Here is a 17,446-nt window from a genome sequence, read left to right as displayed (position 1 = left end):
ATCCAAGCACTGGGCTTCATCATCTCAACTGAAATGAAGAGTTTTTTTCAATTTCACATAGATGGCGGAAAGAGTCATCTATGTGAAAAAACCATCAGCTCTCACCTGTTTACAACTCTGTCCTTTCATCCCTTCCTAGCAGGTTTCACCCCCATTTAAACTCTAATGATGGGCTATCAACTAGTCCTGCACAAGTCCCTGGCATAGTTTCTGGCTATACATGTTACACTCTATACAGTGTGTTATACAGCTATAACACACTTACCGTACATTGCAGCAGCTATCCACTGATGTTAGCATTAATGTGCTAGTTAGTGTGTGTGTGTTGACAGTCTGCTATAGTCATCTGGGTGGAAAGACAGCATTTCTCATCATCTATGGAGGCTTGGGATACAGTTACAAAATAAATCTAGTCAATGCATATTCTAATCTAATCTCTAATCCAATTACTTTACACCAACTACTGACTGTTGACTACTATGACTACTGTTAGATTAGAACACCAGTATTACCATCCAAACAAAAGGTTCCACTGAGATTTGAACTCAGATCGCTGGAGTCAAAGTCCAGAGTGCTAACCATTACACCATGGACCCTGCTTCACATGGATCTTCTTCTCCTCCTCTATCCGGCGAGACTGTCCTCCATGAGGAGACTGTCCTCCATGTCTAGATAAGGCTTGTCCTGTCCTGTGATTTTTGTGACTTTTTATTCCCTGAACACCCAGCTTTGCTATCCTTGGGATAATTTTATGACATGGAGCAAATAAATTGGTCGCTCAGTGCATTGGACAACATTTTCTCACAAAGAAAGACATCACCGGGAGAACCCCTCTGCCCTGAAGGGACCCTAGAAGATGTGGAGGATCTATTCATCTATTGGACATTGGTAGTAGGCATACTTCTGAATTGCGTGGGAGCTGTCCTGCTGTACCGAAAAGTTGGAAAAGCCGCTGCTGGCAAATTGGCACTACCACTAAGCGTGGACACAAAACAAGACCCTGGGCTCATGGGACCTCGGATCTCAGAATTACATCAGAAGATGGACCGGATGGAAGAGCTGATCTGCAACATTTCAGCCCGCTCCGGAGAGGGCTGGAAGCGGGTGGATAACATCGGAAGACAGTCTGACCATTTGAGGATCTCAATGGAAGGAATATCTGTCAAGCTGGAAGAGATGTCGAAGGTTCTCCATGCACCTGCAAGGGACGAATGCTCACTGAGGCCGGACTGACCTATCGATCACTGATCTGGGCAAATTAATTACAGATCGAAAATTGTTGTTATGATTTTGGTTGATTTTCAGCAGCTGTGCTCCTATCTGACTCCTGTGCAACTCCTATCTCCCGTCAAGGACAACTGGTGAACTGCCTGTAAACATCTTGGCGGTCTCAGTCATACTATCGCACACACTTCTCATGGAACTGACGCACATACATTCCCCTCCCTACCCCTCCCTTCCTTCTCGTCTGCCTCCGTATCTGTTGTTTTCTCCCCCCATCCTCTGTGTCCATGAAAAAATTCCATCACGTTACCACGTGTACTGTAATCAAGGGTCAATGTCATTATGTGATTATATTGTTTGTATGTACCGCAATCTGCAAATGTATTTTTGAGAGCCAAAAGGGCGCCTTGAACGGTCGCCCTGGTGCTTTTAGTGCACCCTTGCACTAGACACCACAATAGTTTTAATTTGCACATACAAATACTACCGTTTACTGCTTACTTTTGCACTTCAGCCACTTTACAGTCTGTTTACATTGTTCATGGACATTTGGATAGTTATAACATTTATGACTTGATAACCTGTACATACTTAATATTTTATATTTTATTTGTATCTATTCTCTATTCTATTTTACTGTGTCTTATATTTCAAGCTGCTCACTTAGAGACAAATAAAATTTTCTGAATCTGAATCTGAACAATATGTGAGAGCCCAGAACTGTGGGTCTTCAGAAACAACACTGACGGCTGTGTGCTGCAGAAGTTCTCTAACAACACTGCAATTGTTGGTTTCATCACTGACAACGTCGACGTAGAGTACAGAGGACTGATGCAGAACTCTGTGGACTGGTATCAGCGAAACCACCTCCTGATCAATGCAGGACTTCCTGTGCGTTTTAGAGGATACCTCCAAGAGACTTTTTTTCTCGTCTAGAGGTGATACGTATGTGTACCAATTTTCATGTCTGTAGGTCAAACGGGGACTCAGATCTCATTCCAGGGGGCGCTGCTGAGCCATGTGGCCACGCCCACATATGACGATTTGGGGGTTTTAAAAGGTGCACAGGGGCTGATGTCATGATAGAGTAAGAGGCAGGTAGGATGAACAAATCAAGAAACACAGCAGCTTTCTCTATGGTGGCGAAGGGTCAACTTCATGACGTTGCCCCGCCCACACGGTGTAACATGCATTTATGCTTGCATTTCAGAATCAGAATCAGAAATACTTTATTGATCCCAGGGGGAAATTGCTTTCATTCCAGGTGCTCCATGTATACTCAAAAAACAGGTTACAAATATAAAAAAAGGTAAAGTAGTAAGTGTAAACTAAAAATAAAACCTAATAAATTCTAAACATTAATAAACATTCAGTTTAAATCCAGGCTCTTGCACGTTTCGTGCTTGGGCCCTAATAAAGTAAAATAAAATCTTAATCACAGCTTCCTTAATACGAGCTGAACTTCATAGCTATAGCTTCATAGCTGTAGTTTCAGCAGCCAGTTTAATACCGTTCATATCTATATTTGATATAACAGACACGATGACCATCCTTTAATGCTTTTGTTGCTTTATTACTTGAACTTTTGTCGCTGAGCTCCGATGCTTTTTGATGAAGCATTTTAGCAACAGACTGTTGCACTGTGTCCGTCTTTATTGTGATGACAGCTCCTATTTCTTCACACTTTAGATGTTCCTAAAAGTAGAGTGTGCATCACACACTGTACAGTATTTATCAAGTATTATTGTTCCTCCAGTGCACCATTTCTTCTGTATAATTATTATTAGCAGTTATTACTGAAGATCGATGCCCCTACAAATATTCAAACTTACTGTAAATTCAGTTGTAGGCTGATTCATCACTGTCATTTCTCCATTGTTGTTGATGGATAACCAACTTTAGATATTTTTAATGAACAATAAATGCCCTGAAGCTCTGAAGTGTATTGTTTTTACACTGCACACCTGGTTTGGATCTTACAATGGTAACCTAAATATCACAGGAACTATACAAGAACAACCTCATGGAGGCTTCAGTGGTGTTTGTAATAAAACACTATCCTTCTTTTTTCACAAACAGTACAATACAGCACATGTGACGCCACAATGAGCAAAGCAGAGACCGCAGACCACGTAACACGGCGTTACTATGCTGGAAAAAACGTGTCTGCCTGTGAGCTTCTGTTATGTACTGTAGCATCCTAACTTCCATCCTTACAAACCACCTGTCCTCTGTTTAAAATGTGGACATTATTGTCCTCAAAAGACTGACTGTCCTTTCTCTTTGAGGTGAAGATGGACTGCTGAGTGTTGTCCTGTGGATGTGTCTCTTCTGTCCTGTGCTCTTTACCTGTGGGGTGGCTGTGGGTTTTTATTGACTAATAACATATCAGTTCTAGAATGATGTGTGTGTGTTTGATGTGATTTGATGTGTGTGTTTATCTGGTTTTAGGGGTCAGTGTGTGTTCATCCATACGCGGCCGCCTGTGTTGATGTAAATGTGTGTGTCCTGTCAGCCATGATCATGCTGAGACAGAATAATGCTGGAAAAAGCTCCCAGCTGTTAGACCTGAAGGTAAAGCTGCATGCTGTTGTGGTTTCTCTGAGTGTAGGATCACAAGACTTCTGCTGTTTTATGTTGTGTGTGTTGATCACGATCAGTGATCAATTCAGAAGTTAAAAGAAAAAGGCGTGGTGGCCAAGTGGTAAGGCGTTGGTCTTGTAAACCAAAGATCATGGGTTCAATTCCCATCCATGCCTTCAAAGATCTGTAGGAGGATCCTTTTAAAGAAAGACAAAACCCATTGAGAGTAAAAACTATAGACAGAGCTTCCGTGATGTCACCCATTTGTTTCTGAAGAGCCGTTCTGAGGCTCGTGGGAGCCGCCATGTTGGAAGCATCACGTCCGCCAAAAACTCCAAATACGTACAAAGAGGGGGAGCACGAGTGGAGTTTGGGGGCGGGCCATCGTGAAAGCAGGAAACTCGCGCTGTTATACGTCAGCCTTCTGCTGCTCAAGTGGCAACGCCTATAATTATGCAGAATTTTAAGTCCGAATATAATTAAAACGAGTAAGTTATATAAAAAAAAATCACCCCCATACAATTGACACTAGAAGAGAACCTATCATCTGAGACCAGAATTTTTTTGTACCAGGCTGTAAACATGTTCATTCCTGCTGTGAAGTCGGACATTTTAACATGGGAGTCTATGGGAAATGACTCGCTTTTGGAGCCAGCCCCCAGTGGTTGCGGCATGAATTACAAGTTTTGACACTTCCGCATGGGCTTCAAGTTTGAACCCCGAAGGTTGCCGTCTGACAACACCACACAAAACAAAGATGTGTTAAACTGTGTGATCGTTGGCTGGAAGCACTGCTTCATGAACCTGTGTTTACTGTTCATTAAGCTTAGAGAAGTTTCAGGAGTATGTTTGAGGAGTAAACTGATTCAAGTCCTCACAACAAGTGTATTTCACTGCACAAACACACACTCAGCTGATGTGTCCCAGGAAATGTCTTTTTGTCTGACGTATTAGAAGATTCTAGATTCTAGATTCAACAACTAGACAATTAACCCCTGCTGAGACCCCCACAGGGTTTCTGTGGCTGTATCTCCCTCATTCTTCATCCTATGTGGATGAAACCTTACAGTCATGCTGAACATTTGACTCACAGCTGATATGCTGAAATGCTACAGACACTGCGCCACCTACTGGCCAGAGGACCTGTCTTTTGTTTAGGGGCCTTAAACAATTTCCCTCTGGGATTACTAAAGTACCTAAAATAAAAAAAATGTAAAAAATTTCCCAGAATGCGTAATTTAATCCAAGTCTTCAAAATGGTGGAACAAACATTTCACACATTTCATTTCAGATCCTTTATTGTTCTGGAAAGAAAACCAAAACAAAGTCCTGACGTCCCATTACAAATATCATGGCAGCTGTTCATCCCTCTCCTGACGGTTCTCTTCCACCTCCAGCTTGTCCACACTTTCCGAGCTTTCCGAGCACATGTGACACGCGTGGTAGATAGGTCGCTAATTCCAGACAGCTATAGCGCACAGTAGTCTTTTACTCATTTACATTTCAGTTTCAGCTGCTGACACATGAAGATCAGAGGGCACACATGGCTCGTTGGTCTAGGGGTATGATTCTCGCTTAGGGTGCGAGAGGTCCCGGGTTCAAGTCCCGGACGAGCCCTGATGTGTAACTGTATTCCTTGTAGTTGATTCTTTTCAGTTCCTCTCTAACTACCACACAGCTTTACAAAGCTAACAAAGTTCTATTCAGACTCATCCCAATCCAGAGCAGTTGTTCCACAGTAACACCTGCAGGAGGACGTCATCACCCAGTATGTGACCTGCACTGTGAGCTGTAAGGTCTTATACAGACAGGTGTGTGTCTGTCCTCATCAAGTCCAATCAGTATCATCAAAGACAGCTGGACTCAGATGAAGGTGTAGAACCATCTGAAGGACGATCAGAAGAAATGGACGCACCTGAGTTCAATATATGAGAGTCACAGCAAAGGCTCTGATACTTAGGACCATGTCATATTTCACTTTGTCTTTTTAATACATCTGCAAACATGTCAACAACTCTGTGTGTTTCTGTCAGTATGGGGAGCTGTGTGGACATTAATGAGGAAAAATGAACTTCAATGATTTTAGCAAATGGCTGCAATATAACAAAGTGAAACATTTAAGGGGGTCTGAATACTTCCTGCACCCACTGTACACATAACAAATGAATGTGACTGAAACAACAGCTCTGTGTGTAATATAAATATACAAACTAATGTGATTTGATCAGAACATTTTAAAAGACAGTGATGATCTGTTCTTATTGTCTAAACAGGAACAGTTGAAGCTCAGCTTGCAGCCCCTGTATCTCAGGCTTCTCAGCTTCTCTTCAGATGTTTGGACGTTTCTGCTGGAACCTCTCATTTAATGACTCACATTTAGAACTTCTGACTTTATGTGGAGGAGGGATTGATTTTGGAATGAGGAAGCTGCAGCCTGGGATTCCACCACTAGATGTCAGCATTGCACAGCATTGGTGGCTCAGTTCAGATTGAGAGAATGCAAAGAGTGTGCAAAGCTGTCATCAAAGCAAAAGCTGGCTGCTTGGAAGAATGTCAAACATCAAACATATTCTGCTTGGTTTAACACTGTTTGTTCACTGCGTCATTCCACATGTGTTCCTTCATAGCTCTGATGTCTTCCGGATGAATCTACAATGTAGAAAGTCATAAAAACAAAGACAAACCACCAGTGACTTTTGACTGGTACATTTAAAATGTCATCATATGTCCAAACCAGCAGGGGGAGCACTGATCATAAACTCTCTGTCTCACATGTTATTGTCATGTGTTTTTTTGGAAGATGATGCTGACTGTTGTTTTCTTGCTTCTTTCTGTAAACAGCTTGTAAACAGCAGCTTCCCTGAGGGGAAACTCAGCTAATAAATGATGCTGTAACCTCTGGGACTTGATCTGCTGGGTGGGAGTCCACTACATCAGTGGTCCCCAACCACCGGGCCGGGGACCGGTACCGGTCCGTGGGTCATTTGGAACCAGGCCGCACAGAAAGACTGAGCAAAACATATATTATTCATTATCTGAGTCTGAAAGCTGTTTCATTTATAAATCGATCAGATCCATCCGCCTGTGCCTTTAAGCACCTGTCCAGACGCTTGTCTCGGTCACGGGATACGGCCCCAAAATTAAGCCCACAAGCAGCAAAAATGAATAAAAAACAAACGTCTTTGGAGAGCTTCTTCGGAAAGGGGAAAAGGCCTAACGAGGAGACAGGAGAAGAGGAGCCTACCCCTTCAAAGAAAAAGAAACCCGCATTTAAAAGACTATATCAGGAGTCCTATTTAAAATACGGATTTATTGCAACAGGTGATTCTCACACACCAAGTCCGCTCTGAGTGATATGTGGCGACAGACTCGCAAATGAGGCAACGAAGCCTTCAAAACTGCGAGACCGAGCACCCTGCATTAAAAGACAAGCCATGGAAGAAAACATGAACAAGAACGACTGAAGCAATTAATGACGGCCAAAACTAAATTACGGAGTGGACTGGACATAAGAAACACACGGGTGTCATGTCTCCCATTATCCCTAGATGGGACCACCTCATTGCTGAGAAAGCTCAAAGGCTCCCACTAATTAAGCATAAGAGTAAGTTGTCTCTTTATGCACTTTTTTTTCTGTGCCGGTCCGTGAAAGTATTGTTTTACATGATACCGGTCCGTGGTGCAAAAAAGGTTGGGGACCGCTGCACTACATCATCCATCCATCCTCATCCATCCAGCCTCCGGCCGCCCGTGTGTCGAGCAAGCCGCCTCCTCCTACAGCCAACCACGAGGCCGAGTGCTACCACGAATTGACCACGAATTGACCAATGACAGAGCTGCCCTCTACCACGATTCGCCAGCCCCCGCCCCTGGCAACGAGCCGGCCAATCACAGCTCGGACCACTGCTTGAGGCGGATGTGGCCCGGTCACGACGCTGTTGCTATGGCTTCGTCATTGCCTTTTACCGAGCTACAGTACGTCGCCGTGGACGGCTATCAGGATAATTTACCCCAGTAACCGTCTGCAAGATTAATTTCTACCGGAGATTCCGACGTGTCGGTGAGTGAGTGTCGTTGTGTACATGCTGGTATGTGATTGTAAAGCGCTACGTTTGTGTAGCAATGTATGTATGAACGTACCTAGCCGGTGCTCTACTGGCTAGGATAAATTCACAGTTACCGACGGCTCAGATGGAATAATTGATCATAGACTGGCCTCTGTGTTGTTTACACCTATAAAGCATTTGACTGGGAGAACGCTACATTTAGTGTGTTTTAGCAAACATTTCCATTTACAGCGTTAGCTTCGGCTAATCAGCTACAGACAAGCCTCTTGTTATTGTTAGCTTTAGTTAGCTCTCTCTTTGTCTTCAGTTAGCGTAACTTTCAATGGACTTTTATTACTGCAGTGTAGTATTACTGTGTCATAGCATCACTGTATTGGTTTTCAATATCCTATGATCATGTAGTTGTTATAATTAAATTATTGTTTTGTGTTAAAGTGAGGAACTCTCTCTTAGTGTTCTGATAAACATTATGCTTCTCCTCCTTGTTCTTCTATTGTTGTTCTTTTAGGACTAGTTACTGACAGACATGGATCCTGAAGCTGGTGGACTACACACCACCAAGGAAATACACTGGTACAGTTTCCTAATGTCTGGAAAAACTCATTTGTATTTAGGTTTAGTGCATATATTAGTACATGACATATGATTTGATGTGTTTGTGTGTATGATTTTCAGGAGAGCTTATGGGGTGGAGTATCTATATGACCAGACAGGCTACGCTTTGCTGGAGCCAGAGGAGTTTGAGGACGGCACTGTCCCCTTGCTGGATGCTCCTCCACTCACTGGTACATCTGCCACAGCACCTCCACTCACTGCAGGCTTTATAATTGTGAATTATAAGACAGCTACTGTAATATCTGGTCATTATTTTTCAAACTAGCATGTACACTTATCTTTTACTGCTATATTTCACACTGCCTTAATTTTCCAGGTGTTTCATCGGGTCCCAAGGGCAGCCAGACCTGTTCGACTCCATTCAAGAAAACTCTAAGTCCTTGCCTTGCTTCAATCATCTCTATGATTATGACCTGGATGACTGAGACTCTTCATCAGCATACACCAGTGTGTTGTCAACAAAGCCTGTGTGATGGCTGAGACCACCATCTAGCTGCCTGAGGTGAACACAGCAATGCTGGCATGACGGTGAGTAAATCATGAAGTATGTGAACCATGTCAGCTGTATTTGTGGAATATATTGCTTCTGTAAAACTACTGTTTTGTTGTTGTTGTTTTTTTTCAGGTACAACAAGCAGAGTCGGGCTTGGGAGACCGAGGTGCTTCAGCAAGCCATTGAGTCTCCAAAGCCATCCACACCTCAGAGAGAAGCTCTCTTGACCATGGCTGCAGGGGACAACCTGCACAGCTTTACCGTGCCAGCCAATACAGCAGAATGGCCAGGTTTAAAAGGCAGCTGGTGTTTGGGGGAGACAGACCCCCATCTCTTCTCTGAATCTTGAGGCCAGCCCGGCATCTGCTTCACTGCAGCATCCTGCCACCAGCGCAGCATCTTTGCTGCAGTGTATATCAGTGTGTATATAGTGTAAACAAACACATTCTTTTGGTATCAGTTTCCCCCTCTGTGTAATTCAGTTAATGATAATGTTCAGGTAGTTGGGCATGTACAGCTTCATAGAATGATAGTAGATTGAACAACAGGTCTGCCAGACAGTATTGTTTGACCTCTGGAATGTGTGGATTCTTAAAACTGTGAATCTGCCTTTATCACAATTAAATGAGGCTATAAACATTACAAAAGCTTTTGTTCGGTTTTTACAGGATTTGTAAATACAGTCTGATTTCAGTGTTTGTAAATACCATTTAATTTCACAAAATACTTTGATAAAAAATGATGTTTATCCAAATATGAATTTAGACTAATATTAAGAGGCTTTATGAGCAGTAAAGACTGCAAATAAACTCCTACTGGTCCTTTACATGTGCTCAATGTGAGCAATATTCCCCCCAAAAAGTTACTGAAATGGTAATAACACCTAAAAGGTTTTTTTCCATTGTTCTTATATATTTGGGTTTGTGGGGGTTAATCAAGAGTCTGGAGCCATTGATGAGCCTTATATTGCAGACAAGGTCGGTATACAAAAAAGGATGTTAAGAAAAATGCAGATTAACACATTACAGCTTGTTACTAAGGATACAATTATTGTATGCAATCCTGTTCCTCTCAAGCTCTTTCCATATTAGCTAAACAGCGAGCAGATTGCATTTATCCCATTCAATGCATGCATGTGCAATTGGACTATTACAGCAAATGACACGTGAAATTTGTCATATACAAACGGTGTGCATCACTCTCCTTTCGCTTTGTTTTTAATTATAACGTCACCTCGGTAAAATGTCATACAACGACCGATATGTTTCGCGTAATTTCAGTGCAAAATATTAACGCACCTAGCGGGATTCGAACCGGCGCTCTCGGCGCGATTTGTGGCATCAACGTCGACACATGGGCGCTAGCCTTCCAGCAATGGATAGCGCATTGGACTTCTAGTTAAACACAGGAGAAGGGATTCAAAGGTTGTGGGTTCGAGTCCCACCAGAGTCAAAGTGCCTTTTAACTTTTAACCTGTGGCGCTGTCCTTCAGGGTGGATACAGCTCCTGTCCTGAGAGCTAGAAAAAAAGGACTGCACTCAGACATCCCGGAAAACAGCGTTGCTGCCCCCGGCTTTGTGACCGTACAGGTGGACAGAGATCTGACTGGTGTGAGCTTTTGCTTGGCACAGAGGCAGCTAATAAACTGAAAGTTGTACCTTTTTCAAATGACATGGTGAGGAGGAGAACAGAAGATCTCTCAGCTGACATTCAGGCACAGCTGCTGGATAGACTGCAATCATGTAAGCAATTTTCCTTTCAGTTGGATGAATCGACAGAGCAGAGCATCTCCAGTGCTGCTCAGTTGATAGTTTTGGTGTGCTATCCCTGGAAAGGAGATATTTTGGAAGACGTTCTGTTCTGTAAGTTATTGCGCAGATAAAGTCTGTCAATCCAGAGATTAAAGCTGCTCACTGTATGCTGCTGAACATGAGGCACTGCTGGATCACTCTGAGGTGCGATGGCTGTCGCAATGGCTGCAGCACAGAGCTCAAACTGTACCGACCAGCTCAGAGGAGAAGAAGAAGGAGCAACATCACATCAGGAAGGCCCTGCAAACCTGTGGCTATCCCAGCTGGGCTGTCATCAAAGCCACAAAAACAAGACCCACAGACAACAAGACAAAGACAACAACTGGCTGAGGAAGAACATTGTCACTGTAGAACTGAAGAAGCTACGGGGGAGTGTTGGTCCCACTTAAGATTAAAATTTAGGGTGTTTTCACACTTGCTCCCTTTCGGCCCTCTAAACGAATGCAGATCGATGACTCAGGATTTTTTGCTCTATTTAACCCTAACTCTATTTTCCCTGAATGTGCAGTAATTTAACCAGAAAACACAGGAGAAAGCCGACATTCTGCTTCAAGTGAAAACTACCCAGACTTCAGTGCAGTGGAGGAGTCTGAGAGCTCTAGTGGACCTGGTGTGAACAGAAAGAGGACTAAATTACATAAAACCAGTGACCCTGACATGATTTGAACATGCAACCTTCTGATCTGGACTCAGACGTGCTACCATTGCTCCATGAGGTCTGTTCACAGCTTCTGCTCTTCCAAGGACTCAGTTTAGCATGACATGATTAGCTTGATGTTCATATATGTGTTACACATTATTACTAGATGAGCTGCACTGAAACATCCAAGCCACCACGTCCCAGCACATGTCAGAGATGCAGAACAGATGGAACAGTCTTATGGAGTGATGGAGGCCATGAAGCCTCCTAAAGCTTTGAATGGAGCTGAAGTCATGATGCACTGATCTTTCTTTTTATATAATGTCTCATAAGTATTTGTTATAATATTGCCCCAAAAAGTCAGCCACACTTGTGTGAAACCAGCCTGTCCAGTTAGGATCAACACTGATTGTGGATCAGTTTCAGCTGCTGTTGTGCAAATGGAACAGACAACAGGTGGAAATGAGAGGCAGTTATCAAGACAGCCCCTATAAAGGAGGTATGTGTTATAATACTTTAATAAATTATGTCTTCAGCTACTTTTATACTCATTATTAATCCCAGATTAAGGTGTCATTTAGGAGAGAGATTTAAATTATATCTTTATGTAACTTCTCCTTCTGATACACTCTGATAGTTATTCAGTTACAACATGCTGACTGGAAATCTGCAAAATGAGCCCTGAATTTTTAGAGAAAGTAGAAAGGACACCAGTATTACTGTCCAAACAAAAGGTTCCACTGAGATTTGAACTCAGATCGCTGGAGTCAAAGTCCAGAGTGCTAACCATTACACCATGGAACCTGCTTCTCATGGGTCTTCTTCTCCTCCTCTACCCGGCCGACTGTCAGCAGTTTGACATTGGTAAAGATACGTGCAAAGATTTCTTTGTGTCAACAAAGATTGAACACTTTGCATATCACTGTCCTCCATGAGGAGACTGTCTTCCATGTCTAGATAAGGCTTGCTGTCTAGCAGCTGGGAGAAATGTCTTTTTGTGGCTGTGGCATTAGCCCAACATTGAATCATAAAGTTTATTTGTTGCATAACAGGAAGTGGTCTTGTATTAGGGTGTGACCCTCCTGAGAAGCAGAACCTCTCCTCTGATAATTGTCTCTCATTGGACAGATATGAAAATTAGCCTGAGCTATCCGGGCTCTACATGTTGTTACAGAGAATAATTCTGTGCAAACAGGTTAACTGAAACGGAGAGCATTGATTCAGGGTGAACTTCCTGTGTGTGCAGACCATTGACAGTAAAAACTATGGACAGAGCCTCCGTGACGTCACCCGTTTGTTTCTGAAGAGCCGTTTTGAGTCTCAGTGGGAGGTTCCGGGACGTGATGATCGCCGCCATGTTGGCAGCGTCACGTCAACTAAAACTCCGAATATGGACAAAGAGGGGGAGCACGAGCGGGGTTTAGGGGGGCGGGCGATCGTGGAAGCAGGAAACTCACGCTGTGATACGTCAACTGTCTGTCACTCAAGCGGCAACGCCCATAATTAGGCGTAATTTTAAGTCCGAATACAATTGAAACGAGTGAGTTGTAAAAAAATTCACCCCCCCTACAATTGACACTAGAAGAGAACCTATCATCTGAGACCACAGCGATTTTTTGTACCAGGCCGTAAACATGTTCTTTTCTGCTGTGAAATCGGCCATTTTAACATGGGAGTCTATGGGAAATTACTCGCTTTTGGAGCCAGCCCCCAGCTGTTGCAGCGTGAATTACAAGTTTTGACACTTCCGCATGGGCTTCCACTTTGAGCCCCGAAGGTTGCCGCTTGGTGCAGACAGTGGAGGTGGTTTCAGGTGTTATAAATTGGCATCCCCATGGTTCAGATGAAGAAGTGGTTCCAGTTCCTCACAGGTCCTGTGTTCAAATCCCGGATGAGCCCACATCTTTGAACTTCAGTAGATTGGATGTTTGCATTTACAGGATTAATCTTTATTCCAACTTAGACCCTGTAAACAGCTCTCTGCTCAAACTCCCAGCAGCAATCATTCTAGAACTGAGACCAAATCATCAACCGCAAGCTCTACTTCCGACTGTATCCTGGGGAAGCCACTCCATGCCTGTATGGACTCCCCAAGATACACAAGGAAGGAGTCCCCCTCTGCCTCCTTCAGGTGATGCTTTATGGCCTCTGATGTCACCTGGAGATAGTGGAGAAAAAACAGACAAAAGAAGTGAAAGAGGAGCATGACAACTAGAACAAGAACAACAAAAAGTTTCAATTACAATTAGGAAAACGATCAGAAAGTTGAATATGATGACAGGTATGATCTCTGCCAGATCCCCACCTTTGACTCCTGGAGAGTCTGAACGAGCTCCTCATTGTCAAGTATATTCCCCTTAGAGTTAGAGAGAAGCTCAACAATGCGGTCCTCGATATCTTTCAGCTGATTGCGGTCAGCGTTGATGCGAACAATCAGCTTATTGCTCTGTTCCTCAAGATGTGGACTCTCAAGACGCACCACATCACTTTAAAGAGAGAAACAAGTTGCAGGGTAATTGTAATTTTCAAGGGTTTTGGAGGTAGAGAAAGGAGAAGAAAGGGGGGAAAGAGAAGGAAAAGGGTAAAGTTGTGAATGTGAGTCTTAAAGTTTGGTTAGAATTCAATATCTGTCTTGTGTCTACCTGAGCAGTTGGTCCTCCAGGCCAGACTCAGTCACAGTGAAATTGATGATTGTAACTTTAATACATTTCTGGAAAACAGAAAAAAATGTACATGCCAAAAGACACATTTTACATTAATCGAAGCCAGGATCACACACACTACAATTCTAATGAAACACTCATTAATTTATGAAGATTTAACTGTCATGTCACTCTGCATCATCAGTGCCTTTGTTTTTTCTGTCTAACAAAAACGCTCCTCAGACTTATTCGGCCGTTACAGTCACCATGCAACCCCTGGTTTGAATAAACACTGGAGTAAACCCTTGCATTCACAGGGTCCTTCTGCTCTCCTGGCTGGTGTTGAACAAAAGGGCATTGCACACAGGTGTAGCTGGCAGGTGATTTAATGTCTGCAGAAACATGGTTTGATGGCAGGCGTTCATTATACTGCCCAATATGTAGCTTCAATGGCAGGAGGATTCACAAAGGTTCTTGTGTGCGATACTGTTTTTATTCCAAACGTGTGCTTCTTGGAAAGCACATAAATACCTATTATAGTTGATAGCCGTTTGGGATTTTGTGAGCAAAGGTTTGTTGAATGTGAATTCCAAGACTCCATAGTGACCTAACTGTCTCTGGTGCACACTTGCTGATGCCAAGTGTATTACCTACAGCATTCAAGGAAACATGATCAGACATGGAAACACAATAAAGAAGCAGTGAAAATATCTTAATTTAGTGCAAATTTGCAATGCTGAACGAGCTGGTTGGTGTCCTTTCTACTGTATGAAGGGAAGCTTGGTATTGTTGCGTTAGGTATGCTGGGGCGGAGGCCAGTCTGTGACTTTGTCTCTGACTGTGTCTGAAAGGAGGTTCTATTTTCATAGAATACATATGTCCTCTGAATTAATTTACGCCACCTGATCCTGTGGGTCGATCATAAGAGGCCAGCGACGGTCTTTGGTTACCAGGATTCCATTCTCTGTAGATACAGTGTCACAGGGCAACCCTTCAGTGTTCCACTGGAGGATGTCATATGGATCACTCAGAAAGTCGATCAGGCTCAAGGGGGAACTGATGGGTATGTTTAGCTTCTGACACTGCTTAATCCACTGGGGAACAAGAGTACACAGGGTATATGGTATTAGCTGTTACTGCTTTTTCACAATATGTTTCTAAAAAAAAAAAACTCTAGACCAGGCTCACATTGGCCATACCAGCTGCACACTTTATCACAGAGGCCCTAAAGGTTTTAAACCATCCCATCACACTGTACCTACCAGCTGTCTATGGTGGGAAGTGAAGGCTCCATAGTAGGCAATGCAGGCAGCTGCAATGCATACATTTCCCACAACACTGTTGATGACCTGCTCAGGATTTGCAAAATTTTTTTCCCAGCGTATCTGCTGTCCCCCAGAGCAGAAGTCAGTTTCCCTGCTCTGTCCTGTCGAGCCTGTGTCAGAGCCATTTTGTAGGTCCTTCATCTGATCCTCCACCTCCTTAAGTTGTTGTTGCTTTTCCCTTAGTGTTTTCTTGGTTGTATCCAGCTCTGCCTGCGTAGGTAAGGGTAGCGGGAGAAGAGTATGCAGACCAGTCACACAGAGCGGTGCATGGCAGATGAATAGCAAAAGTGACAAAGGAACAGACAGCAGACTGTGAAGAAATATTGCAAATGTGCATGTGTATCAGTAATAATAAACTGCACTCTTTATGACTGACCTGTGCTTTAACCACGTTTTCTCTTTCTTTGGAGTAAAGATCCATAGCTATGACCCACATGCACAACGACCCGCAAGCTTTGGACGCCTTCTCCACCTAAAAGCAGCACATGATAAAGTATTACACCCAGCACACTGAAACAAACTGTGTCAAATTCCATCTATTTTTTCAGAATATATATCATTAAATCTACATAGCCTACAGTACAGTGGATAAAGGATATAAATTACATTGCCATTCCAATACTGACATTATGACATTTACTACAAAACTGCCCAAGTGTCTGAACTCTAATCTTTTTTTACTTTAAGTAAAAGAAAAGATAAGAGAAGTTCTGTTGATAGATCCGATAGATCATGTCCGAATGTTGGACATGAAATTCAAACAGACCTTCTCAGGTAGGAACTCAGAGTTGTTGATGTATTTTTGCAGCTTCAGCAGGATCTGAGGTTTGCTATTATCCTTGTCATAGTCTGTCAGACGCCTAAGGAAATTGAAATCTCCCAGTAATTGCTTGGCAGAGCTCCAGTCTGGTCTGTAAAAAATAAAGCAATATTAGTGAGAAACTCTGGAAAAAATGGGGAGGTCAAAAACGGTCAATTCCCCTTGTTTCTTCTGATCCCCTCCCGAGTTGGTTTATGAGGAAGGAGCGGATAAATTCTGGTCTCAAGATTACAATTTATTGAACAATGAGGCAGATTCTGAGTCACAGAGCTCTGGGTTGTTGACCACAAAGAACCAAAGAAGAACAACACAAGAACAGGACAACCAACAAAAACAAACAACCACACAGCAACAATGAGCAACGCAACAACAACTGGACATGGAATTCACACATTGATATACCACATGGTATATTCTGCCGGCCCACAGGGGCATCTACTATCCCCCCTGCAGACCCTGGGTCATACAGCGAATAGACCATTAGTGTTTATTGCCAAATAAGGTAAAACTCCAATTCCTCAAATCTCATAGGTTGTGAGTCCGATCTAGGGATGACCATAACATGGGGCACTCAGGAGAAAAACACATTCCTTTAGAATCTGGCTTTTATCAGGTCAGAGGTGCTGCTGTCCTTAGTCTGAATTTATGGCCATCTCGTACCAACCGGAGCTCCAGAGAGCAGAAAAACAACTGATCTCATCTGCCACAGCCTGAACTGCAGAAAACAAAGTTATATGACACACTATGAAATTACTTCTTAATACATTCAGTATTCTCGAATTACTTTGATTTTCTATAAAACTTCCTAACACATAAACACTTATGAAAATCACATTATTAAGTGATAAACACATTTAAACATGAATACTTCATGTTAGGGGCACACTCCTATATATCTGAACACACACTGCAGAATCAATTCTTTCACCCTACACTAGAAAGGCTGATTTCACACAAGTGTGGCCAGATCAACCTGTCTCTGGCAACAGATTAAGTACCACAGGCTTTTAAACTGCTGTGATCTCCAACCTCACCTTTATTTCTAAGATATTTCAAAGGGTGGCTGCAAGTCAGTCCACCTACAGCACCGGTCTGTTTGAAGTGTTCCTGGATTCAACAATAATCTGTTAAATATCACAGACCAGAGTGAAATCAAGTCCTTTTGAGGCAGAAATAAGCCCCTGGACTCACTGTGGGGCCACAGTCACTTTTTGGCAGATGAAAAC

General features: G+C 43.0%; 4 non-coding genes across 4 annotated transcripts; 2 read left to right on the top strand and 2 right to left on the bottom strand.

Annotated features, from left to right (window-relative positions):
• Positions 1 to 524: 524 nt before the first annotated feature.
• trnaq-uug (transfer RNA glutamine (anticodon UUG)) lies at positions 525 to 596 on the bottom strand. The gene has a single exon. It is a non-coding gene; the product is annotated as a tRNA-Gln (tRNA).
• A 3,315-nt stretch (positions 597 to 3,911) lies between these two features.
• On the top strand, positions 3,912 to 3,983 carry trnat-ugu (transfer RNA threonine (anticodon UGU)). Its single transcript has one exon. It is a non-coding gene; the product is annotated as a tRNA-Thr (tRNA).
• A 1,369-nt stretch (positions 3,984 to 5,352) lies between these two features.
• Positions 5,353 to 5,424, top strand: trnap-agg (transfer RNA proline (anticodon AGG)). The gene has a single exon. It is a non-coding gene; the product is annotated as a tRNA-Pro (tRNA).
• Positions 5,425 to 12,165: 6,741 nt separating this feature from the next.
• Positions 12,166 to 12,237, bottom strand: trnaq-uug (transfer RNA glutamine (anticodon UUG)). Its single transcript has one exon. It is a non-coding gene; the product is annotated as a tRNA-Gln (tRNA).
• Positions 12,238 to 17,446: the final 5,209 nt, after the last annotated feature.

The sequence above is a fragment of the Parambassis ranga genome, unplaced genomic scaffold, assembly GCF_900634625.1.
Source record: "Parambassis ranga unplaced genomic scaffold, fParRan2.1 scaffold_27_arrow_ctg1, whole genome shotgun sequence".
Classification (NCBI taxonomy): domain Eukaryota; kingdom Metazoa; phylum Chordata; class Actinopteri; family Ambassidae; genus Parambassis; species Parambassis ranga.
This window is presented reverse-complemented; position numbering and strand designations above follow the sequence as displayed.